This window comes from Aulonocara sp. 'chitande type north' Nkhata Bay, linkage group LG3 (genome assembly GCF_057382095.1).
Source record: "Aulonocara sp. 'chitande type north' Nkhata Bay isolate Kocher_YH1m ecotype deep benthic linkage group LG3, A_spYH_male_GT1.1, whole genome shotgun sequence".
Taxonomy (NCBI): domain Eukaryota; kingdom Metazoa; phylum Chordata; class Actinopteri; order Cichliformes; family Cichlidae; genus Aulonocara; species Aulonocara sp. 'chitande type north' Nkhata Bay.
In genome coordinates this window covers 74611957-74637392 of record NC_141346.1, presented here as the reverse complement: position 1 = coordinate 74637392, position 25436 = coordinate 74611957, and the positions used below count along the sequence as shown (strand labels likewise).

The 25436-nt window shown below is 43.4% G+C and overlaps 2 protein-coding genes across 2 annotated transcripts in view; both read left to right on the top strand.

The window, feature by feature from the left end:
* The window catches only part of LOC147337013 (protein NLRC3-like), a 504309-nt gene that overhangs the window by 207797 nt on the left and 271076 nt on the right, over positions 1 to 25436 (top strand). The window lies entirely within an intron of this gene.
* Positions 25195 to 25436, top strand: part of LOC147337022 (uncharacterized) — a 20683-nt gene continuing 20441 nt past the window's right edge. Inside the window, exon 1 of the mRNA XM_086287213.1 lies at positions 25195 to 25436. This exon is cut by the window's right edge and continues 693 nt beyond it. The gene's annotated coding sequence lies outside the window, so the exon portion shown is untranslated.

Here is a 25436-nt window from a genome sequence, read left to right as displayed (position 1 = left end):
CATGGTCTCATCTTGACTGCATTGCAAGTGAGATCGCTCCACTACAAAGCTGTGATGTTGGTCTGCTGATTGGGTACAACTGCCCCCAAGCACTTGTTCCTTGTGAGGTTGTGTCTGGAAAGGAAAATCAGCCGTTTGTGCAAAGAACTGATCTGGGATGGAGTATTGTGGGTTATGGCAATCCATGTCTCGATTATGGAGACGCCTTCGGAATAAGTCACCAAGTCATTGTGAAGGAAGTGGTGCCTGACATTAATCCCTCTTTAAATCTCACCAACAAGGTTCACTATGTCTACAGAACTCAAATAAAGGAAATGATCTCTCCCACAGAGGTCCTAAAGATGTTGAAGTCTGACTTTGTTGAGAAAGCACCAGAAGACACAAAGGTCTCTCAAGAAGATCTCAAATTTTTAACAAAGATGAAGGCCGGCATTAGGCACAAGGAGGATGGTCATTTTGAAATGCCACTCCCATTTAAGAGTGAAAGGCCGAACCTGCCAAACAACAAGGTATGTGCTATTCATCACCTCAAATGTTTAGAAAAAAGGCTCAAGAGTAACAAGCAGTACTACATGGACTATAAGAAATTCATGAATGACATCTTAGCCCATGGAGATGCTGAAAAGGTCACAGAGCAAGACATTGACAAGACACCAGTATGGTACATCCCACATCATGGTGTGTATCATCCACAAAAACCCGGAAAGATTCGTGTCGTCTTTGATGCCTCTGCCAAGTTCCAAGGCGCTTCCTTAAATGACCATCTCCTCACTGGTCCAGAGCTAACAAACACCTTGCTCGGAGTCTTGTGTCGCTTCCGAAGAGGCCCAGTGGCTTTCATGTGTGACATCGAACGCATGTTCCACCAATTCCATGTGCATGCTTGTGACCAAGATTACCTACGGTTCTTGTGGTGGGAGAACGGTGACCTTGAAACTCCATTCACTGTCTACAGGATGAAGGTACACCTATTTGGAGCAGCATCTTCTCCAGGTTGTGCCAACTATGGCCTCAAGCATCTTGCAGCTGAAGGGGAAGGAAGTTTTAATGAAGAAACCATCAAGTTCATCAAAACCAACTTCTATGTTGATGACGGACTAGCAAGTGTTGACACTGAAGATCAGGCAATACAGCTGGTTAATGAAGCACGCAAACTCTGCAGCATGGGCAAACTTCGGTTGCACAAGTTCATCTCAAACAGCACCAAAGTTCTAGCTTCGCTTCCGAAAGAAGAATGCGCTGCAGCTCCCAAAGAGCTAGATATGGCACTCGGTGAAGTACACATGGAAAGAGCACTTGGCGTACAATGGTGTGTGGCATCAGATCAATTTCAGTTCAGAGTAGTTGTTAAGGACAAACCACTCACCAGAAGAGGAGTATTGGCCACAGTCGCCTCTGTGTTCAATCCACTTGGGTTTGTGTCACCTTTCATTCTGCTGGGAAAGCAGATTTTGCAACAAATGTGTCGAGATAAACTCAGCCAGGATGATAACTTACCTGACAGACTTCGACCTCAGTGGGAGTATTGGTTGCGTGACCTGGGAAACCTTGCAGACGTAAAGGTTCACAGATGCTACATTCCTTCGACCTTCAAGGCACAGCACTACGAACTTCATCATTTTTCTGATGCAAGTGCATCTGGATATGGAATGTGCACTTACCTCAGAGCAGTAAGCACAACTGGTGAAGTCCACTGCTCATTGGTGATGGGAAGATCAAGAGTTCCACCAACCAAAGTCACAACTATACCTCGGCTTGAGTTGTCGGCGGCCGTTGTTGCTGTGCGCACTGGTGACATGCTGAAAAAGGAATTGGAAATGGAAATTTCAGAAGAAAGGTATTGGACTGACTCGAAGGTGGTACTCGGATATGTCAGCAATGAAGCCAGAAGATTTCATGTGTTTGTTGCAAACCGAGTGGAACGCATCAAACAAAGCACAGATTCAACCCAATGGAGGTATGTAACTTCCGAAGATAATCCGGCAGACCACGCCTCAAGAGGTCTCACAGCAGAACAACTTGTAGCATCAAACTGGTTCAAAGGCCCAGACCTCCTTTGGCAGAAGATCATACCCAGTGGGGAAATTAAGGTGGGAGAGTTATCAACCAGTGACCCGGAGGTTAAGAAGGTTCAAGTCCACAAGATACAAGGGGAGGAACAAAGGTCACTGTTAGATCGCTTACACAAGTTTTCCGACTGGTCGAGGATGATTAAGGCAGTTGCTAGACTCAAGCGCTATGTGAAAGAAGCAAAGGATCACAAGAGTAGATCACACGACATCAGTAGTGTAACAAGAGAGAAAGGAAGCAGAGTTAACAATCATAAAGATGGTTCAAGAAACAGCCTTTGCTCAAACTTCGAGCTAACAGATTCTGGATTCTTGGATGCAGCAAGATCGTGTCATCTTACATCTATAAATGTGTAAAATGCAGAAGGTTCAGAAGGCGCACAGAGCAGCAGAAGATGGCAGACCTCCCAGAGGATCGGATGGAGACCACACCGCCATTCACCTACTGTGGGATGGACTGCTTTGGTCCTTTTTATGTCAAAGAAGGCCGCAAGGAGCTAAAGCGTTATGGCTTGCTAATCACTTGCATGTGCTCCAGAGCAGTGCATCTTGAAATGCTTGACGATCTCTCTACAGATTCCCTCATCAACTCATTACGTGCATTCATGGCCATCAGAGGTACAGTTCGTCAGATAAGATGTGATCAAGGCACGAATTTTGTCGGCACTAGAAATGAGTTTATTGGAGCATTTAAGGAAATGGATCAAGCCAAGCTAGGGAAACTGGACTGTGAGTTTCTCATGTACACCCCAGCATCTAGTCATATGGGTTGTGTCTGGGAAAGACAAATTCGCACCATAAGAAGTGTTCTCATGTCCATTCTGGAACAATCAGCCAAACAACTCGACAGCTCCTCTCTGAGGACATTCCTGTATGAAGTCATGGCAGTGATTAATAGCAGACCATTGACTACTGACCAACTATGTGATCCATCAAACCCAGAACCTTTAACACCGAATCACATACTAACCATGAAGTCCACAATCATCTCTCCACCTCCAGGAAGGTTTGTGAAAGAAGATCTTTATCTCCGTAAGAGGTGGCGTCATGTTCAACTACTTGCCAACACTTTCTGGACAAGGTGGAAAAAGGAGTATTTGTTAAATCTTCAAGGAAGACAGAAGTGGACCAAAGAGCACAGAAATGCTAAGATCAATGATGTTGTCCTCCTGAAGGATGAGATAACTCCACGCAACCAGTGGAAGTTGGCAAGGATCATTGAAGTGTATCCTGGAAAGGATGGAAAAGTGAGGAAGGTGAAATTGCTGCTGAGTGATCCAACCCTGGATAGAGCAGGAAAACGTAACTCCAAACCTGTGCACCTGGAAAGACCCATTCAGAAGACAGTCATTCTGATGGAAGCGGAAGACGATTCTCCACCGCACTCTGCTTAAAGGATAATTCACGATAGTTCATTCAAAAGCCGTTCATTAGTTCATAGGCAATACTTTATTCTTTTTAATCACAAGTGATTGGTGGGAGTGTAACGGTCTTTTGCATTTGATGTTTGTTGCATTTGATATTTGTTAAGCTGTATGTCTGGATTTTGTTCCTTTGCACCCTCTGGTGGTGAACTGTGTAGGGTACAGTTTTGCTGTTTGGGTCTCCACCCAGCCACTTTTCTTTTGCTAGCACACATGGTGTCTGCATGCTGCAACTCACAGTTAGCTCCACACATGGAGAAAATATTGTTTAAAGAGTGAAAATAATTGACGAAGAAGATGGAAGATAAGGCAATAAGGCCATAAAGCTCTATTTAGCACCTCCTGGATGTCAGCTCACGAGGTTTGTGTATTTTAAATGGTTTATTTTCTGTAATTAAGGATTTTTTTGATTGATTGACACTACGTACAAGAGCGCATTTTGATGTGATGTTTTTGTTTTATTGTTTTGTCCGTGAGCAGTTCTCACGGGTTGCCAAGACCAGAATAAACCCTGTTTTATAACTACATCGTGCGTACGTCAATCCTTGAGGATTGACAATATGGCTCCCATCAACACTGTGCAAAACGAGGGATTTAGGAAAACGATCAACACCCTAGACAAACGCTACACAGTGCCGTCCCGCAACTATTTTTCTATTGTTGCACTACCTGCTCTGTACACGCAGCGTCGAGCAACGGTGGAGACGGAATTTCAAGCAAGACAACATTTTGCTGCAACAACAAAACGTGAGACATTTGTTGTTTTTATGTTTATTTGTTGTTATGAGAGAATCATGATCTCAATTCTAAGCCAAAAAATCGTGATTCTCATTTTATGCAAAATCGTGCAGCCCTAACATTAACACAAAACTATTGTTTCACCAGAGAAACACACATGAAGAGAGAGAGAGAGACAATAACAGCTACCAAACAGTCGTCATAATTCGTCACACAATGAGAAAAGGACAAATCAACAAGTAACAATGACTAATTAATATTAAAATCTGTAACATAATGTATTGTTTGGAGTTTAGTCTGATTGGTTCAGGATGAGCTGCCATTATCCAATCACACGTCTGCTTACCTGCATCTTTTCTCTTTTTTCTAACCTGAACACCTGATGGCTTTGAACTTTTGTTGTCCATCTTCCATTGGTTTGAATTTTGCGCTCCAGTACAAACACAAATCCCCCAACCCGAGGATCAGCACAATTAACCTAACAGCAGGAACGTACAGAGGGGGGGGGGGGGGCTACAGGGGCTTGAGCACCCGCCCCTTTCCTGATGGTGCCCAAGGTGCCCTTTTGTTGAGGCAACTTTTTTTTTTTAATTATTATTATTATTTTTTAATGTGTGTGTGTGTGTGTGTGTGTGTGTGTGTGTGTGTGTGTGTGTGTGGGTGTGTGTGTGTGCAGAGTGATATATGAAATGATGGGATGGAAGAAGAGAAGCAAAGAGTGATTCACAGGCAGAGCCTAAATTATTTCTCACAGTTTTTTGTTGCCTTATGGTTCCAAGCGCTGTCACCAATCTTTGCATTTTGTTATTATCTCATGACACTTGTTTAATCAGCTACCATCTCTCCTGTGGACTTTTTAATGTCTACAGTCTCAGACCAACACAGCCCTGCCCTCATAGCTGGACTGGCCATCGGGCATACCGGGCACTTGCCCGGTGGGCCGCTGGCGATTTTTTGTTTTTATGGGCCGACCGTTTTTTTTTTTTTGTTTTGTTTTTTTTTTGGGAAGGGTATAAACAATGAAAGGTGTTGGATTGGCCAATTGGTCATGATCGACTCTGGGCTGGACCAATTACAGCCGAGGAGGTCGGATGCACCCTCCCCCATGTTTAGCAATCTTATAGACGAACTAAAGAAAATGGAGAACAAAAAAAGGAAAGGAGGTGCCGAAAAAATTAGGGCCAAAAAGAAACAAGCCCTTCAGGCAGACGCTGCCAAATGTGTGAAAATTACTGAATTGTTTGGTGGTAGCTATGGCATAGCTTCCATAGATTTAGCAAGATCAGCAAGTGGTGGAGGCCAGCAGGTGGATGAAGGAAAGGGGAGGCAGGAGGAGGAGAGACCCGAGGCGGCCGCCGGTCATAGTGGCAGAGGAACTGAACTTCAGGTAAGAAGTTATGACCTGCTGTCTATCTGTGTCAGATATAAACTAATTTTAGTTGTAGTTTGTTTTCGTTGTGGTGACTTTATACAGTCGCTTAGAATAACTCGTACAGCGTAACTAGCATGACGGAGTTTATATACTGCTGGGCGGGTGCTATGAAGTTACTGATAGTAAATTTTATTTTATGCTTAAGGTTAGTTTCTCAAACTTCTCAAAGTCTTAACAAATTGTGCCAATCCATGTTGCACCAGCTGATTTATCATCAAAAGTGGAGAAGTCTGTGACAGAGGAGACAGAAGAGCAGCAGAGAGAGATGGAAGAGCAAGAGAGAGAGATGGAAGAGCAAGAGAGAGAGATGGAAGAGCAAGAGAGAGAGATGGAAGAGCAAGAGAGAGAGATGGAAGAGCAAGAGAGAGAGAGAGATGGAAGAGCAAGAGAGAGAGATGGAAGGGCAAGAGAGAGAGATGGAGCAAGAGAGAGAGATGGAAGGGCAAGAGAGAGAGATGGAAGAGCAGGAGAGAGAGAGATGGAAGAGCAGGAGAGAGAGAGATGGAAGAGCAAGAGAGAGAGATGGAAGAGCAAGAGAGAGAGAGAGATGGAAGAGCAAGAGAGAGAGAGAGATGGAAGAGCAAGAGAGAGAGATGGAAGGGCAAGAGAGAGAGATGGAGCAAGAGAGAGAGATGGAAGAGCAAGAGAGAGAGATGGAAGAGCAAGAGAGAGAGATGGAAGGGCAAGAGAGAGAGATGGAAGAGCAGGAGAGAGAGAGATGGAAGAGCAGGAGAGAGAGATGGAAGAGCAAGAGAGAGAGAGATGGAGCAAGAGAGAGATGGAAGAGCAAGAGAGAGAGATGGAAGAGCAAGAGAGAGAGAGATGGAGCAAGAGAGAGAGATGGAAGAGCAAGAGAGAGAGAGATGGAAGAGCAAGAGAGAGAGAGAGAGATGGAAGAGCAAGAGAGAGAGATGGAAGAGCAAGAGAGAGAGAGATGGAAGAGCAAGAGAGAGAGAGAGAGATGGAAGAGCAAGAGAGAGAGATGGAAGGGCAAGAGAGAGAGATGGAAGAGCAGGAGAGAGAGATGGAAGAGCAAGAGAGAGAGATGGAAGAGCAAGAGAGAGAGAGATGGAGCAAGAGAGAGATGGAAGAGCAAGAGAGAGAGATGGAAGAGCAAGAGAGAGAGAGATGGAGCAAGAGAGAGAGATGGAAGAGCAAGAGAGAGAGAGATGGAAGAGCAAGAGAGAGAGAGAGAGATGGAAGAGCAGGAGAGAGAGAGATGGAAGAGCAGGAGAGAGAGATGGAAGAGCAAGAGAGAGAGAGATGGAAGAGCAAGAGAGAGAGAGATGGAAGAGCAGGAGAGAGAGAGATGGAAGAGCAGGAGAGAGAGATGGAAGAGCAAGAGAGAGAGATGGAAGAGCAAGAGAGAGAGATGGAAGAGCAAGAGAGAGAGAGAGATGGAAGAGCAAGAGAGAGAGATGGAAGGGCAAGAGAGAGAGATGGAAGGGCAAGAGAGAGAGATGGAGCAAGAGAGAGAGATGGAAGAGCAAGAGAGAGAGATGGAAGAGCAAGAGAGAGAGATGGAAGAGCAGGAGAGAGAGATGGAAGAGCAGGAGAGAGAGATGGAAGAGCAAGAGAGAGAGATGGAAGAGCAAGAGAGAGAGATGGAAGAGCAGGAGAGAGAGATGGAAGAGCAAGAGAGAGAGATGGAAGAGCAGGAGAGAGAGAAGAGCAAGAGAGAGAGATGGAAGAGCAGGAGAGAGAGATGGAAGAGCAAGAGAGAGAGATGGAAGAGCAGGAGAGAGAGAAGAGCAAGAGAGAGAGATGGAAGAGCAAGAGAGAGAGATGGAAGAGCAAGAGAGAGAGATGGAAGAGCAAGAGAGAGAGATGGAGCAAGAGAGAGAGAGATGGAGCAAGAGAGAGATGGAAGAGCAAGAGAGTGAGAGCCAGGGCATCGATGACTTTGCTCGCCCTGAACCTGCCATATTACAGGCCTTCTTAGATTACCACCCACAGCAGAACAGTAGCAGTGCAGTTGTGATGAGGGTGTTCAGCTGTAAAGATGGCACCAACAGGAAGTGGCTTACTTATTGCAAAGAACGCCATTTATTGTTCTGCTTTGTGTGTCTGGCATTTGCAAGGCTGACTGACACCAGCACATTTATAACAGGCATGAGTGACTGGCGACATATACATCTGCGCACAGAGGAGCATGAAAAGAGCACTACACACCAGACCTGTGCTGAAGCTTTTTTCTTAAGGTGCTCAAAAGGCAACATCAGGAGCTTGTTTGCTGGCAGTCAGTTGTCAGCTCACAGAGCACAAGTGAAAAAGAGACGGCAAGTTTTAGAGCGTATAGTGGATGTGATCAAAGTACTTGGGAAGAGGGGACTCAGCTATAGGCATGTGGAGAATGAGGCTGCATACACTTTAGGTGATAACACCATCGATCATGGTAACTTTCTGGAACTGATTGTGTTATTAGGCAAGTATGATATGTGCCTTGGAGAACATTTGAATGACTGCATTGAAAAAAGCAAGAAGTTGCATCAGACCAGTGGATCAAGAGGTAGAGGATCTCTCATCACCCTACTCTCCAAAACAACTGTCAACTCAGTGATTGATGCACTTGGCCATCTCCTTCAAGAGAGCATCGCCAGTGATGTCCAGAAAGCTGGGATGTTTTCTGTTCAGCTAGACACAACCCAAGACATCACAGGTTATGATCAGTGTTCAGTAATCATCAGGTATGTTACTGAGTCTGTGCAGGAGAGGCTTGTCTCCATAGTGAGGTGCGAAGCATCCACGGGGCAGTACTTTGTAAACTTGCTTTCCGGAGTTTTAGAGCATCTGAATCTAGACAAGGCCATGTGCATTGGGAATGCAACAGATGGTGCTTCAAATATGCAGGGCCAGTACAAAGGCTTTTCAGCACTTATGACTGCCCAGTCTCCAACTCATGTGCATGTGTGGTGCTATGCACACATACTTAATCTTGTGATTGCTGACACAACACAAAGTGTCATTGAAAGTGGATCACTCTTTAATTTACTTAATGACATAGCTGTGTTCATCAAGGAGTCCTATCACAGGGTTAATCTGTGGGAGAAACAAACCGAAAACACAAGACACAGACGCCTCAGTCCAATAGGTGAGACACGGTGGTGGGCCAAGCACGATGCCCTCCAGAAAATCTTTGGACATTTTGGAAAACCAGATGATGGCCTCTTCGTTGATGTAGTGCTGACGATGGAAGCCATTGAAAAGAGGGAAAAAGAAAAGCCAGCTGTTTGTGTCAAAGCACGAGGCTTTAAAGAGTGTCTCTTGAAGCATGAAACTGTGTTAACAGCACAGATATTTCTTAGAGTGTTTGAGCAACAACTCCTCTGTCAAAGTACCTCCAGTCAAAGGGGATGGACATTCTCTCTGCCCATCATATGGTGACTGCCACACAAGATGGCCTCAAAAGTATTGCCAGGGACTTTCCAACTGTGAAGACAGCTGCAGACACATTTGTGAAACAGACAAATCAAAAACTAGAGGAGAGGGAGAACAACACAGACATGGAAGTGGAGGCTGAACTACCTAAAAAGAGAGCCAAAAGGAGAAAAGGCATGGCCGGAGAGATGCCTGAAGATGAGTTGCAAATCAATGCTGAGAAATCATATGAGGTGAAAGTGCACAACATCATCCTGGACACAGTTATTGAAGCAATCCACAGACGATTTGTCATACATGGCCCTCTTCTTGCCGATTTGGCATGGTTGGACCCCAGGAAGTTTAGCCAGGTCAGAACAGTTTCTCTTCCAAGTAATGCATTTCAGAACCTCAGCGCCTGTCTACTTAAATTTGACAGCAGGGCTACAGTTAATAACCTTCAGTCAGAACTGAAACGTTTTGCTGAACAGTGGGAAAGGCTTAAGACATCACATGTAGATGAGTACACGACCAGAACAGCAAAGGACAGATCTGAAGAATGGGACGAAGAAATTGAAATTGTGACCGAAAGCTGTGGTTCTTGCAAAAATTGCCCACTGTGCTGCTATCAAATACTCAGGCGGTTCAACATGCTGTCTGATGCCTATCGTCTCCTTGGGCTGGCATACAAGTACCTGCTGACCCTCTCCCTCACTCAGGTTGCCTGTGAAAGAACGTTCTCTACACTCAAGTTCATTAAAAGCAGACTCCGAAGCAGCCTGTCTGCAAACAAGCTGGAGATGTTTATGCTGATGGCCACTGAAAAGGACATTCTCATGTCATTGGACTCTGACATGGTCATTGACAGGGTAGCTGAGAAGAGTGACCTGCTGAGAAAGCTCCTTTTGTAACCTGGTGAGGTGAAATAAAAATGAGCAAAACATTCCTAATTATCTATTGTTAATATTAAATTCAGCTTTATTGTTATTGCCTAAACGAATACGTTTAGTATCTACCTTCACTTCAAACAAGTCAAGTGATTGGTAAATGCTTAGAATTTGTCCATCTTAATAGACAGAATAAATATGAGATTGGAGTATTAGGCATTTATAAACATATATTCTTACAGTCTTAATCTGTCATTGTTTCATTTCAGATGCTGTCAGTCATTTTAGGAGGACTGAAGTGTGTTCATTTTAAGTAAGTACTATATGGAATATGATTCAACCATTTTTCTAGAGTAAGCATACCAGTGCTGTCATCGTCTGAAAAAATCTATTAAGTACAATTCTTTCTCAACCTTCACTGTCTGTCCTTTCACTTCATAAAGGTTTCCATGTCTTAAGATATGTTCAGTGTTGCTGCTGTGGAAGTGTTGTAGGTGACCTTTTATTGATGAGTGAATAGTCTTTGGTGATACAATTCAATCATAATCTGTCCTTTATAGATTTTAATATTCATCTAATCTTTATTCCTTTCTGTCCTGTTTGTCAGGGTCTGATCATACATTGTTTGTTTAAGAGGTTCGAGACCATTCAACTTTTTAAGTTCATCAACGTAAGTACTAGTGTATATGATTTCTCTAATTCCTTTCTGGAATAAAGATGCCAGTACTGTGATCATCTGAGCAAGTCCATCAATTGCCATTCACAGTTCTTTGTCCTTTCACTTGTGTCCTGTTTTTCAGGGTCCCATATAATTTCTTCAGAAGTAAGTACTGTATATGATGCCAGTATTTTCCCATATTTTCTAGATACTGTATTAGTACCAGTGGCGGCTGGCCCATAGGGGGCGCTCGGGCTCCGCCCCCCCAAATGTGGAGGAGTAAAAATATATATTTTTAAAAAATTCATCAATGATAGTTTTACTATGTGTGTGCCCATATACAGCCAGGCGTATTTTAACATTTTCACCAGCTGACTCATTAAAGTTCAACCAACAAACGGTGTTTTTCTTCTTCTGGGGCGCTCGTCAAAGCGCCCTTGATATGCAGCGAAATAGCCTATCATTAAATGGTTGCCAGGGGAAAATAATAAATATTTGACCTATCAGCGTCGCTGAATTAAATGGTTTGGGGGCGCTTAAAATTGCGCCCCTGCAGAAAACGCGCGAAGATTTGCTGTTCTAGAATTTTACCTCAGTCAGTAGCCTAAGTGAGCTATAAGGTCAGAGAGAGACGATGGCAGCGGTATTGTTAACGGTTGAGGCACAGCCTCCCCCAAATTCGGTTAGATCGCTTCTAACCTACCCTTTTGCCAGAAGGACAATGGCAGAAAAACTGCAAGTTAAAGAGTTGGGACCTGACAAGCCCGAAATTCAACTAACCCAGGCAACGAAGGAGAAGTCAAAAGCATACAACAGGACTTTTTGTCGGAGTTGGTTCCAGCGCAAGTCGTGGCTGACAGGCTGTGGAACAGCTAATGCACTTTTTTGTTTCCCGTGCATACTGTTCAAAAGTGACAAGTGTGATTTGACGTGGACACAATCTGGACAAACCGACTTAAAGCACCTCTCCGAACGAATCAAGAAACATGAAAGCTCACGAGTTCATATAGACAACAGTGTAAAGCTAGCTGTGCTAGGGAAAACTAGCATAGCAGCGCAGCTAGATGATGGACATCGGATTGCTTTAAGAAGGCACAACGAAGAGGTAGATAAAAACCGTCATATTTTATCTAAAATCATCGATTGTATTAAGTTTTGTGGTGCTTTTGAGCTAGCAATGCGGGGACGCATTTAGCCCACCCCCCCAATCAGTTTACAGTTGTTGTTTTCAATAGTTATTTTTCATTCATTCAAAAAAAAAAAAAAAAAAAAATCTGTTCATGTTCATTTTTACAAATCTATACAAATGGCCAGAATATGGTTGTTCATTTTAAATTTAAATTAAAATTGTGTTGTTTGATGTACTCATTAACCCTTTACAGCCGATCGGAGCGGGCACGCTCTGTTTTGCGTAACTATTTTTAAATCCCGGTAGCTCTGCAACCAAGTAAGCTAGCGCAATAATTTTTTTTGCATATGAAACTGGAGGAGTTGTACTTACATCTTATGCCATCAGCTTCTCCTCGGTCACAGTTTCCTTCCACATATAGCTTTGCAAAAACTGCATAAAAATCACTTGCAGCAACAAAAACATGATATTCCAGAAACACGCTTCGCCGATCCATCAGCTGTTTGTAACACTTCCTACGTCCATCAGCGCGAACTATCACATGACCGCATGACCTGCCGAAACCGGAAGTGACGTCATTTTGCGGAAATGTAGTTTTTTACGATCGAGGCCTTATGAGCTTGTGTGTGTTATGTGTTTTAAAAAGTTATGTTTGACTTTATGACTTTCTGTGTCGTTTCTGGGATGCTTAAGACTCATATTGCACTGCTGGAAATAGTTTATTTTGATGCATATGCTGTTATTTTGCAAATTTGCACTATAATATTTATTTTTGTTTTTCCTGCAGTATATAAAAATTGGTGTATTTCAAAAATAAAACTATGAAGACACTCAAAATAAATTTCCTGTGGTGGGAAACTAGTTTGTGTAACTTTTTTGTATTTACAGTTTTGAGGGATAAGCCTCTTAAATTTCTCTAACTAGAAATATATGTTAAAAAAACAAAAACGATTTTCAATTTTTTTGTAGTTTATTGCACTTTTTTGCAATTTATGTAATTACTATGCACCTAATGCAGACATATTATTAAAGTTTGGGCTATAATGGTTGTATTGATGTATAGCAACTTGAAATGCTCCCAAAAATGGCTCCACAGCATGTAAAAATATAATATAAGCTCTGGCGAACTTGGTTCTATGGTAGGTCTTAAAGGGTTAAATGGGTCATTTTAGTCGATATCATAAAAATTGCCCCCCCTGAGATTTTTTTCAGGAGCCGCCACTGATTAGTACTGTGTGTAAAATGCCATCAAAAACTCAATTAAGTGTTATTCTTATTCTTCTTTCTCACCTTTCTTTCTCTGTCTCCTTTCATATTTAAAGGTTGCTGTGTTAGCAAAATATATTGTGCTACCATGCTGTTTTCTATTGTTTTGGTAAATAAATACTTTATGAAAATATCCCTAAATCTGTCATTTATTAATTTTAATATTAATTAATGATCATGTCTCACCTCTAGTGTTCTTGGTCTTAATTTCAGGTTTCTACCATGTGTTGTAGATAGTTCAGGAGGTTAACTCTACCAAGCAGTCTTTTTGTTTCCGCTATGTACTGTTTAAAATCCCGAATAGGGAGAATGGTGTAGGTTTAACTTTATTAGATTGATACATATATCCCAACAAGGCAGTGTACATCAAAGCAGTTGTTTTCATGCAAAGGCTTTATGGTTTTTCCTATAGCGATTGACAGACCACGTGACTTTGCGCATTGCATGCCGGGAACTCCTGGCAAAACAATCCAAGTACCGCATCAAATACAAGCATTTGCAATTGCAGCACTGCAAAACGTTCATTCTCCGGTTCCAATACCTTCTTGTTTTATCTTTGCCGCACAAAAAAGGAATGTACAAAACGACGGAGAACAATGCCGGTCCGTACAAAGACAGACTCGACGAAAAGACAAAGAAAAGATACGAGGAAAAATCAAAGGAGTGAAAGGGTCAGACCCTTACGAGCACACAGAGGGACAAAAGACGTTAGCGTGCTGCCCAACTTTCACCACGCTCAGATTTATAATTATACGGTTCTTGGAGTGAGTGCATACACTCATGAAGTTTAGTAACTTCAGGTCACTGCAACAAGCCCAGGTACAGTTTACCGACGGATGGGTACAGGACCTTGAAATGCACCGAAAGACCATCGTACGAACAAAGGTACGTTTACCTTTGTTCGTCTCACAAATCGTCGTCATAAATACACATTCGTTAACCGTGTATTAATATAACCTTTGAGCTCAACGGTAATTAATTAGTAGTGGAAAAATAATTGTAATATTTGAGCCATTTCTGCTGTCCAACTACTTCTTACAAAATACATTTTTAATGTTAATTAGATTTTTTTTTACGGCATAAATAAAGGTTATATAAAAGTCACTGCCAAAGACTGATTGCGGCTTCTACCTTGTTACACTAATGTTGTTTGTAGCTCAGTATGACTTTATGTCATCCATGAGGGATGCATTTGACATATGTTTCACATATTATAGCCCAACAAGTTATTTATAGCAATTTAAATACGAGCAATCAGTTTCTTTGCAAATACCGGAAATCAGTTTTTGGCAGACAATCACTTTTTGGCACAACACCGGCTATTGCAGTTAATAATACAGCAGCTTCTTGTCATTTTTTGTGTTTCTTTTTATCGCTGTGTGACTGAGTTCAATTGAAAGCCTGTATGCGCTAGTACCGCTTGCCAAAAGTTCCCAGAATCCTTTGCGGTTTTATCCATGAATGACGTCACATTTTTGGTGGGCCGGTCTCCAGTCAAAATGCCCGGGCCGATTTTTTGTCCCAGTCCAGCCCTGCCTGCCCTCCAGCACTATCCACAGCAACCCCTCAACAGCAACATTGTACCCATCAGGTAAAGCATCGGCTACGTTTGCTTTGCCTTGTTGCTCATATTAGATTCTTGATGAAAGTGTGTTGTTGTTATTCAGCCTGGTTCAATGTGCCCCTTTTTAACTTTGAGCACCCGCCCCTTTAAACCTCTCTGCACGGCCCTGCCTAACAGACCTACACCTTAGTTCACAGATTCACTTTGTCTAAGGTTGATTTCTGGGATTTCACACAACCCAGGATTCAGATCGTGAATCCATGATGGGCTTGGATTTACATCATTATAAATGAAATGTGCTCTACTTGGAAGCAGCCGGCCCCGCCCCTTTTGACGGGTTGTGTGAGACTTTAAATCATCAAACTGTAAATTATAAATTTAAATTGTTATTGATCCTTTACCCCGAGTCCTAAAGTGTAGATTTATTTTCTTACTCTTCTTATATTTGTTGTTTGTTTACTTGCACCGCTGTAACTGCAGCCTCGTCGTCTCGTCTCTCTATATGCTGGACTGTCTGTAGCGGAGATGACAATAAAGTTTACTTTGACTTCAGCAGTGCGCAGGCGCACCGAGGGCTCTCGCGCTCACTTTATAGAATTTAGAAAAAACATGGGTGCAGATTATAAGTCTGTATCATAATATCTGTTTGTTGTTTTTATTTTGTTTTGCGAGTTGGTTATTAGATGCCGCTCCAGCCAGCCAGAGACTCCCCGCCGCCCCGCCCTCTCCTCCCTGTGCCGCCAGCAGCAGGCGCACCTCGCAAACGGAGGGCGCCCTTACTCCCAGCAAATGGCTGATAGAAAACCGATCGGTGCCTACGAATTTCCCAATATGCGCTGGCATGACGTCGGGGAAGCATGGGTACGACCGATTATTTTATTTTTTTCTTGCCCGTGATGCCCCCCCCACCACGATGCATTCTATTGGTTTGCACACTTACACACACCCAGCTGTGGTTTCCTGTTTTGCTGGACTCTGGAGAGCCCCGCCTTTAACGCTCTTCTCTCACAGAGAGCAACAGAAAACTTGGAAAAACTCCAGATTGACTGAACTCAGTTCAAAGTTACCTTGACACCTTTAGATGTGAGACGTAGTGATGGTCCGCTTGAAGCTGACGCTCCGGTGCGTGTGTCAGAAAGATCAACGCGCTGCTTCAGAAGCACCGTGTCGAGGCTTGATTCGTTTGGCCAGAGTCACGTGATCAGTGACGTCTGAAGCTTCGTTTAGAACGTACCTTTTTTTAAATCGAACTTTATTGAAACACAATGAGTATACAACATACAAACAGATGAAGTTTACAAAAGAACAGAACATGAACATACAGAACCAGGAGTAAAAAAATGATGATATGAGTAGGCGAAAAAATTCAACATATAAATATTGTTCTGAGAGGCTTTTTGTTGGTTGAGTCTGAAATTGATTGTATGTACAATTCATATCCTTATAAAAAGGCAGAAATATGGTGTTTTATTAATAAACTTACATTTATGGATATAAAATAGCTAAAAGTATTAACAAATTTTTTATAAAAAAACATTTATCATTCTTCCTGGGGAACTTAAAGAAACAGAATAAAACATTTTCCCATCGTAAAGAAAACTCCCTTAAAATATGGACAATAACAAAACTGCTAAATTCTTCCAGAATCTCTGTGTAGAGGAACCAAAAGAGATGTGCCACAGTTTCTGGATGATCCCCACAGAAAGTTCAATTAGTATTTATGTCTCTTTTAAATGTTACCATATAGTGACTGGCTGGGTCACATTTATGAAGAATTTTATATGAGATTTCCTTCACCTTGTTCACAATTAGATATTTATGGGATCATCCAGACTGTCTTCCAGGTGATATCTGGAACATGTCGGTTCCAGTAAGATATTCTATATATGGGAGAGACATGATATCTTCTTGGAATAAACTACGTATTCTCTTATTGCTGTTACCAAGTTCCTGTGAAAAGCAGATTTTTCCCACTGCTGACTCAGCTGGATCAGGGAGAGTGACTGAGGCAGATATTGAGCTGTCAGTGTTTTTATATAACATTAAAGTCCCTGAGGGTATGGCACCAAGCACCATTGAGAATTCCCCAACACTGACGGGAAAATTATATAGTGTAAAGAATTCATTGTAAGTAAGTAGTGCTCCCTCGTTAAATTTTAAAACTTAGTAGCGGCCGCCATTGTTGGCAGCTGAAATTTGGCTGGGCCGCGCTATGAATTCTGGGATATGGTGGGCCACGAAGGACACACCCGACCCATCCTTCAAACTCGGGGGAATGAAGGACGCATTTGAAGGAGTCGAGGAATCGGGACAGCCTTCGTCGCCTGGCTGTGACGTCATCGGCCTTCAAATGCGGCCTCCGGAGGATGCAGCCGACGTTTTGGGACACAGCTTGTGTGTCTTTGTTGGTCATGTGACCTCCCAGGGACTACACATGGAAACGAGCAGTTTAGCTCAAATCTGGCAGGTTTCCATCGTCTGTTTTTGTCCTGATGTCCATGAACATGAACACTGTCCCTGTCAAACACGTCCAGATAATCTGATCCAGTGTTGTTCTTCTTCTGTGGTGTTTGTGATGGAGCAGCAGCTGCTGATCCTGATGTCCTCCACCAAGGGGGCAGCAAATTCAGCTGACTGTCATCATTTATTAAAAAGATGTAACAATGTGACATAATGCAATATAATAGTGTCAGTTACACATTGTGGGTTGCACTGTGGCCAGAATGGACATTACCTCCTGCCTAATGGAAGCTGTCAGCCATCCTGCAACCATGAATTAGATAAGCAGAAGTGAAGGGATTGTTAACAACAATTTAATAATAAAATGTAATGTGATAGTTGCACTTTATTAGCTCCCCACAATCGTATGAATAATAACCATGAATGCACTGCATGCTCATAGCAAGTTCTTTAGGTTTAAAGTGAGATCCTGCTTTAAAGGGCGCTTCATCTGCTGGGAATGACATGTTTCTTCTAGTATGTAAGGCTCAGCCCATCTTACTGGGACTTACTTTTGTAGATCCACATGCTCTAAACCTGCTGCTCCATGATTGGTGCAGAAGCTTTAAGCTACTATTAACAAATAATGACCATGGACTTAGTTGTTACTACAATAACTTATCATTGAGCAACTTTTAATTTTACTTGTAAAACTATGCAAGTAGAATTGAATGGGGCACAGTGAGCTGAGCACAGGCCCACTCTGTGACACTCAGAGGTTTGTGGATATCATACTGAGAGTATTGGACACAGTGCAGCCAGCTTGCAGCCACTTTCCCACCACTTTAGCACAATGTTTACATGAGACTCAGCCACACTAATGTTCCTGGGCAGACATGTGGTGCAGCATGGCTGATGGCACTGTACCTGCAGCTGTCATGGACAAGAACCACTCAATACCTCACCCAAGCCAAGCCTGTGCTGATGTTGTGATCTGAGACCGAGACACTAACCCAGGATCAGGATATGATGTTGTGAGAGTTTCACTAAGAATTAGCTCTGATTACAAGATTTCAATCTATCGTAACTCTAATTTGTATTTACTTCAGTTTGTTCATCTTGGAGCTGTGTGCAGCTGAGGACAGTCTTATTATTACCAGGTGAGGATATGTAACAGCCACAGTCTGTAGAGATGATGTCACCATGGAGTGGTGATGTCACTGGAGCTGCCAATATGTGCTCCAGCCAAAGCTACACCAGAGGGTTGTGCTGTGTAACAGGTTGGTGCAGGTGGTGTTATCTACATTTGAACATTAGGCAACAGTCTCATGAAGACACTTTCTATTGTTCACTAAAGACCAACAATAACAGAGACAAAGGGAGAGCAGCAGAACTAGTGCTAACAATTAGCACTGCTAGCCTGCCCACCAACACCAGCTAATGTTCTAAAAACGATGATCAATGATTTTGCTGTAACGGCTCCAGCTGTCTGTGTCAGGGACACGTTGGAGATGAAGTGAGTGATCCAGTGACAAAGGTTTGGAAAGCTGCAGTCAGCTGAGACTAAAGGAGTCACCTGACCGAGAGACCAAATGTTTCACTGAGAACGTCCAGATGAACAGAATCAACCTTTGGGATAATCTGTTCCACACATCCATGTTTCACTTACTGCATTATATTTCCTCATTGCTGTGCACACAGGCCTGTGGCTTATAACCAACTCCAAGTTCAGACTCAGAGGCTGCTGAAGCTGTTTTCTGGAACAGAGACGTGTTGGATATAAAAGCAACTCTTCTTTATGTGTCAGCACTGAGGAAAGGAGCAGCTTCGTTTCTAAGTGTATGAAGGACTGTAGCAGTGTGTGTGTGAGCTTTATTTCACAGACAGAACCATGTCAAAAACACAACTTCAGGTAAAAACAATACAAAATCAAAGAGTCTGATCAGAAGGATTAAACAGAGGAGTGTGGGACTGTTTTTAACAGACAGCAGGTTAAGCCAGGCTGGAGGAGTAAACTGAGCCTCGGTGTGAGCAGCAGTGTGTTTGACAGGAAGCTGAGATAAACAGTCTGGAGCCCATTTAGTGCTTCATATGAAAGTGTGAGGATTTGAAAGCAAATCTAAAATCAAGCAGGAGTCAGTGTGAGAATGATTTGTGCTTTTCCTCAGTCAGATGCTGGGAGTTTCAGTTCATCCATGTTCAGCGTGCTGTGCTTTGTGTAACAGGAGAATATGACAGTATAAATCAAGTCTTCATGTCACTGAAAGCCTCCACAGTCTGCTATGGAGGTGCATCAGTTTGGATTTACAAGAAGAACATTTCTTAAACCTGCCACAAGATGGCGCTCCAACAGAAGGGATGTCCACAGTGTAACACAGACACACACATACTGTGTGAATGTGTGAGTGAATGGGCTTTCAACACAAGGCTTCTGCTGCTACCTTTAATGACATAATTAGCTAACAAGAACAAACTGTTAATTACCACCAAAGAACGGCTCCAGATTTTAGCTGCTGACCATTTTGTGAAACGTTGATTACATCAGCTTATTGTTGATTTTTCAACCTTAATATCAGCTGCTTTAAAGGAGCCTGGTTCTCTGGCAGTAACACTTTTCTTCACTAGATGCAGTGCAGGCACAGTCTGTGTTTCTAAACTACACACTAATGTTCATTGTTGTGCAGCTAAATCCTCCCTCTGGATGGGAAGAATCCCTGTCAGGCTTCAAACACCTGGCTTGGTGTTCTGGAGCTAATGTGTCACCTGTGAGGACTCTGAGATGAACACACAGCAGACACTTCAGTTCTCCGTCTGTGTGTCCTCAGTTTCCCAGCATGCCTTGGCTGTGGTGGTGGAGGTGAATGAGGGGGAACATGCTGCTCTGTCAGCACTCAGGTTTCATACCTGGTGATCTCAGAGGACAAAGCGGCGTTACAGCAGCGCACGTTGATGAGACCTGATGCTCTGAACAGTTCAGACTTCAGCCTCACTCTGAGAAAACAAACGACTGACTGTCAGCAGCAACTACACCTGCTCCATCAGTGACGGAGAGAAGAACTGAGACTGAGAGACATACAGCTGCAGGTCAAAGGTCAGAAACGCCCGCTCTTTGTACGGGTCAGGAGTTAGTACTGCAGAGGTCAGAGGTCAGCTTGCTGACAAACCATTTGAAACAGTTTGGAGCTAAAAGCACAACAGCAGAGGAAAGAAGAGACACTGCAGAGATGATGCAAAATATTGTGTTTTGTTCTCAGCTGTCAAAAAGTGTAACACACGTGTTCCAGCACAGCCTTTGTGTACTTTCACTTCTCCATACTGTCCATTGGAAATCCTGTTTGTTACTTTTTGATTTCAGTCCATGTGTCCAAAGCAAACTTCTGTCCCACACTTTCTCTGCTGACTCTTCACCGATGCTCAGATGATCTCAGATGATTTCACCAGAACTCATCAAAATTCGGGCTCCACAGAAACCCAGACGTCACTAAACAAGCGTAACAAGCAAAGTGAAAACTGGTCGTTCAGCTTTATTGACCAAAGATAAGCTCACATGTCACCTCATGACACAGACACTTATTTCCACAGCATGCACGAGGACTGACAATAAGTGTCTATAAAGCCACTTCTATCTGCCACACCTGTGCTTCTGTCATGGTTGCTCTCCTCTCACTCTGTCATTTATCCACAGTCTGCCTCCCTCTGCTCCGTCAGCTGACGTCCTCTCTACACCACCTGCTGTGTTTTATCCTGCAAAAACACATTTAAGAAGCGTTGCACCGAGTAACGGGAGTAACTGCTATAAAATACATTTAAAGGAGGTGGTGCTGAGTGCTGTGACTGGGGTCCCACCACTGACATCACGGGTGGAGGACATGTTGGAAAACTGCTACAAAGTGCTGTGCAGCCAGCAGAGCTTACAGTCTGTCCTGTGTGTCATACAGGCTCTCACACTTAGTGTTTCTGTGACACATTGAAGAGAAGTTTGTGTTGTTCACAGTTGTGCTTGTACTGAGTGACAGCTGACATGACCTAACAGGAATAATGTGTCTGTGCTGAATGAGAAGTAACACACAATGAAGTCTTGATGCATCTCAATCATCCAGGAAAGTGAGTCTGTTGCTTCTGTTCATCTGGACGCAGCGTTTTGTGGGAGAAACGTGTCGTCATCATCAGGTGACGTCTTCAGTCTCAGCTGCAGGTTTCAGTCTTACAAACAGGACATTTGCATAAAGACTGAAAGCAGCTGCAGGAACGATGGGCTGGGAGCTCCGTTCCTTCATCTTAATTATGCAGATTCTCAGGACCATTGATCAACAACCACTGATCCATGTCCATGAGTCCCATTCACAGAGATGTGGGAATGGCTGCAGTCACAGCATGTAAGATGGAAATAAATGAGAAGTATTTAGCTGAAGTGGATTTGATTTATGTTACTTCTTTTTTAACTTGTAGTTCTACATTGGAAGATTATTGTGATATTGAAATATAAAAATACATTTATATTCTATTATTTTCTCAAAATAAGCGTCACACTCGTGGAAGCCGGTGTAGCCGCCGAAACGCCTGCATTTATGGAGACTTTCAGCCCCAGGTAGGCCAGTTATGGATCTTGGATCCACATTATGTCAGCAGCTGTTCTCCACCGTGAACTGTGTTCAAACAAACACGCTCACGCCTCACAGACGACAGCTTACAGTCCTGTAGAGATAAAGTGACTTCGTACAGCCCCGACCTGCAGACGCTGTGCGCAGAGGTTCAGGAGCAGAAGTCCCGTTGTAAACATATCACGGCAGACCCGACGATGTTTGCATGAACGCGCTTTTTTTAAAAGTCAGGTCGAGGCTCCAAAAGCCCAAAGGCGATATAACAGTTTGTGTTTGCTACATGGATCATTGTAGTTCAGCTTTCCTTTGTTATATTTCTTTAAGAGCTCAAAATGTGTTCATTACATAAATCAAATGTAATTTTCTCTGTAGCACTTCATGGATTTCATAAGCAACACACTGTAGTTGTTCACACAAAGCATAAAGGTAAAAACAATATACACAGTGTTATCTTCATTTTAGATGTCACAAAGTATTTGCGGCTCCCAGTGTTTTCCCGAACCCTGACCCTTTGCGTGGAAACCGGATCCAAAAGGCTCTTTGGGTGTTAAAGGTTGCTGACCCCTGCACTAGGCCCAACTGACACATATATTTGATTCCAAATACAAAAAATAATGTGTAACCTGCTGGAAGAATGTAGGAGGTTGAGACAGGATCTCAACACTTGGTGTCTGCAACAAAAGACAACAATATGTGGGGCGATCGTGGCTCAAGAGTTGGCAGCTCGTCTTGTAATCGGAAGGTTGCCGGTTCGAGCCCCGGCTTGGACAGTCTCGGTCGTTGTGTCCTTGGGCGAGACACTTCACCCGTTGCCTACTGGTGGTGGTCAGAGGGCCCGGTGGCGCCAGTGTCCGGCAGCCTCGCCTCTGTCGGTGCGCCCCAGGGTGGCTGTGGCTACAAGCTTGCCATCACCAGTGTGTGAATGGGTGGATGACTGGATGTGTAAAGCACTTTGGGGTCCTTAGGGACGAGTAAAGCGCTCTACAAATACAGGCCATGTAATGGCAAAAACGTTCTCTAGTGTAAATCCTGACTAGTTCATTAACTACAGATCAGTTTCAGTGAACATTATTCACAGAGGGATCTGAGTTCCTTATACCAGACTCTACAGAAACTGTAACACTGTGCAGCTCTGCGACTCAACAATATGACAACAATGTAACACACACTAGAATCATCAAATAAAGCCCCACTAACCACTAGAACTAGAACTAACTAACTAGCACTGGACACTTGCATATTAGAGATTTCTACCACCATAGGAGGCGAGATATCATCCTTGAACCAGAGCATCCAGCCCTCGGACATAAAAAGCGACGTGGCCAGGCATGATAACACTTTGACTGAACTGCAGGACTGTGCCTCGAACCACTCTGACACCATCGCCACTCTCCAGGCCACTGTGGAGCGTTTGTCTGCGGAGGTAAAGAAGTTAGATGAGAGATGTGGAGCTCTTGAGGCACTCCAGGAGGAATCATTTAAGAACTGCAGGAATACCAGAAGGCACAGAGGGACCCAAGATGACTGAGTTGGTTCACACCTGTTGGCGGAGGCGCTATCTCTCGAGGAGAAGCCACTCATCGATCGAGCACATAGAGCGAATCGCCAGCGTCCCAAACAAAGTCATCTTCCTCGGCCCATCATCTTGAGATTGCACTACTACCACATTGGTGAGGAAATTCTGCTGAAAGCTGCAGAGAACAAGAACCTGATGTATAAGGGTTTTTAAAATAAACATCCTCCCAGATTTCCCTCCCTCTGTTGGAAACGCAGAGCCGCATTTGCAAATATGAGAGGAAGACTACGTGGGATGACCGGCGTCAGGTACAGACTGCTATACCCTGCAAAGCTGTTAGTGACCCATGGTGATGTGAGGAAAAGCTTTACCGATCCCAAAGAGACCGTAGACTACGCAGAGAAGCACCTCTCCCACCCACCTTCAAATGTATTAAAAGCAAGGATATATCTATATGTCTAACGCTGACACAGCACTGTGTTTCTTCTTTTCCCTTTATATTCCATGTAAAGGTGAATATGGAGCGTTTATGGAGCTCGTTTATTGACCAGCTGTCAGTTAGAAGGTAAGAGTTACTAGGTTAACAGAGGTTAGCAGTAACAGTACGGGGAAGTATATTGTGTTGTTCTTTTGTTGGTTTTTATTTTATCGTACTTTACTTTGTTATTTTGATTTTACCTGTTGTGAGTGCTTCCCGTAATTCTCCTTTTTCTTGCGCCGCTGCGGCCAGAGTTCACAACATTACATATTTTTGTATCTATAAACAGGAAGCTGACACTCTCCAGACTTTATCAAAGGTGTGAGCGTCACAGCAGAGGCCTTTGTGTCAACGTAGCTGAAGACAAAACACAGAAACACATGAAGGAGATTTTCCTGGCCTGGATTTTATACAAATATTCTGCAGTACATCAAAAATGAAAGAAAACCATTAGTCAACATATGAACATCACCTCTGAAGTTACAGAGCTTTGATTGGAGACACAGCTGAGCGTTTTGCATTTTGCATAATTAATTACATAATTAATTATGTAACCATAATTAAATGGTTACATCATCTTTAAAGTCCCCAGAGATCAGGAAAAGGGCCTGAGGGTGCTGTGTTTGGAGTCTGCTGGTTACAGTGTGCAGGACCTCACAGGCTGCTGCAGCGTTAGCAGAGGGCGGGACATACACAGCTATCATAATCACGTGTGTAAACTCTCGTGGTAGATAGTACGGTCTCATGCTAACCGCTAGCAGCTCAATGTCCTTACAGCATAGCGTCTCTTTGATAGAGAAATGCCCAGAGTTACACCATCTATCGTTCACAAACACAGCCAGACCCCCTCCTCCCTTCTTACCACTCTCCGCTGTTCTGTCATAAGAGGCTCAGCAGCTAAAGCAGCACACCTGGGTCTGCCAGCCTATTAAAAGCAGCCCTTTGCTTCACCTGCTTCACTAAACATTATTATTTTAAGCAGAGTGGTGTGATTTATGTAGGCATTGCTGTGTGACAGGATGACTTTTCTTGCACACCCACCAAATGAGGGCGCACATGCTTCCACGCCCACTGGTGACTGCACACATCCTTTCAAGGAAGCATTTCATTCATCCCTAACAAATGGAAGAAAACACTGTGCAGCGTGTTCAGGTTTGAACGTGGCCCTGGCCTCTCTCTGCATCCACCTGGCACATGCAACACACATCCACTCCCTGCTGAACTGCTTGTATTTGATGTGTTGAAGTTTTGGTAAAGTTTGAATAAATTCCACTTTATTTATAGGAACATTTCATCTGTGGACTCCTGCTTCCCCTCTCCTTGAGCCAGTTTGTGACGGGAACATGACATAAGAAAAGTAATTTATCCCTTTTTGATTCTGTGTATCTGGCGCTCATCCAGTGAGTTCACACTTGGCAGAAACAGACTGAATTTGTCTGGAGAACTTTGGCTTCAGCCAAGTTAGATAAACACACTGTGTCTCTGTCAAAACAGCAGTGTAGTTGTGGCACCCCTGTGAGGGAATGATCACATTAATATTATTTTGTGTAAAACACTCATGTAACGGGACATTTTTCATTGCTATATGTATTTATTTTCAGTTTCTTTAAGAGGATAGAAAATCCATGTAACAGGGATTCATTTTATGTTAGAAAGCAGTGAGGGCGGAACTTTGGTGCTTGCTCCGGGGTTTCGGGGAGCAGTAAGTGGAGCCCACCTTCCGCTGCTTCCTCAGACACGTTCTGGAGGAAAGCAGAGACGCATCGTGTCTTCCTTACTCTGCTCTTCACCTGCTTTTACAGGTCGGTACACGGTGCTCGCACCGAAAATGTTGTTTATTGTCACCATGGTTACCCACGTTAATGTGAATGGGAGAGT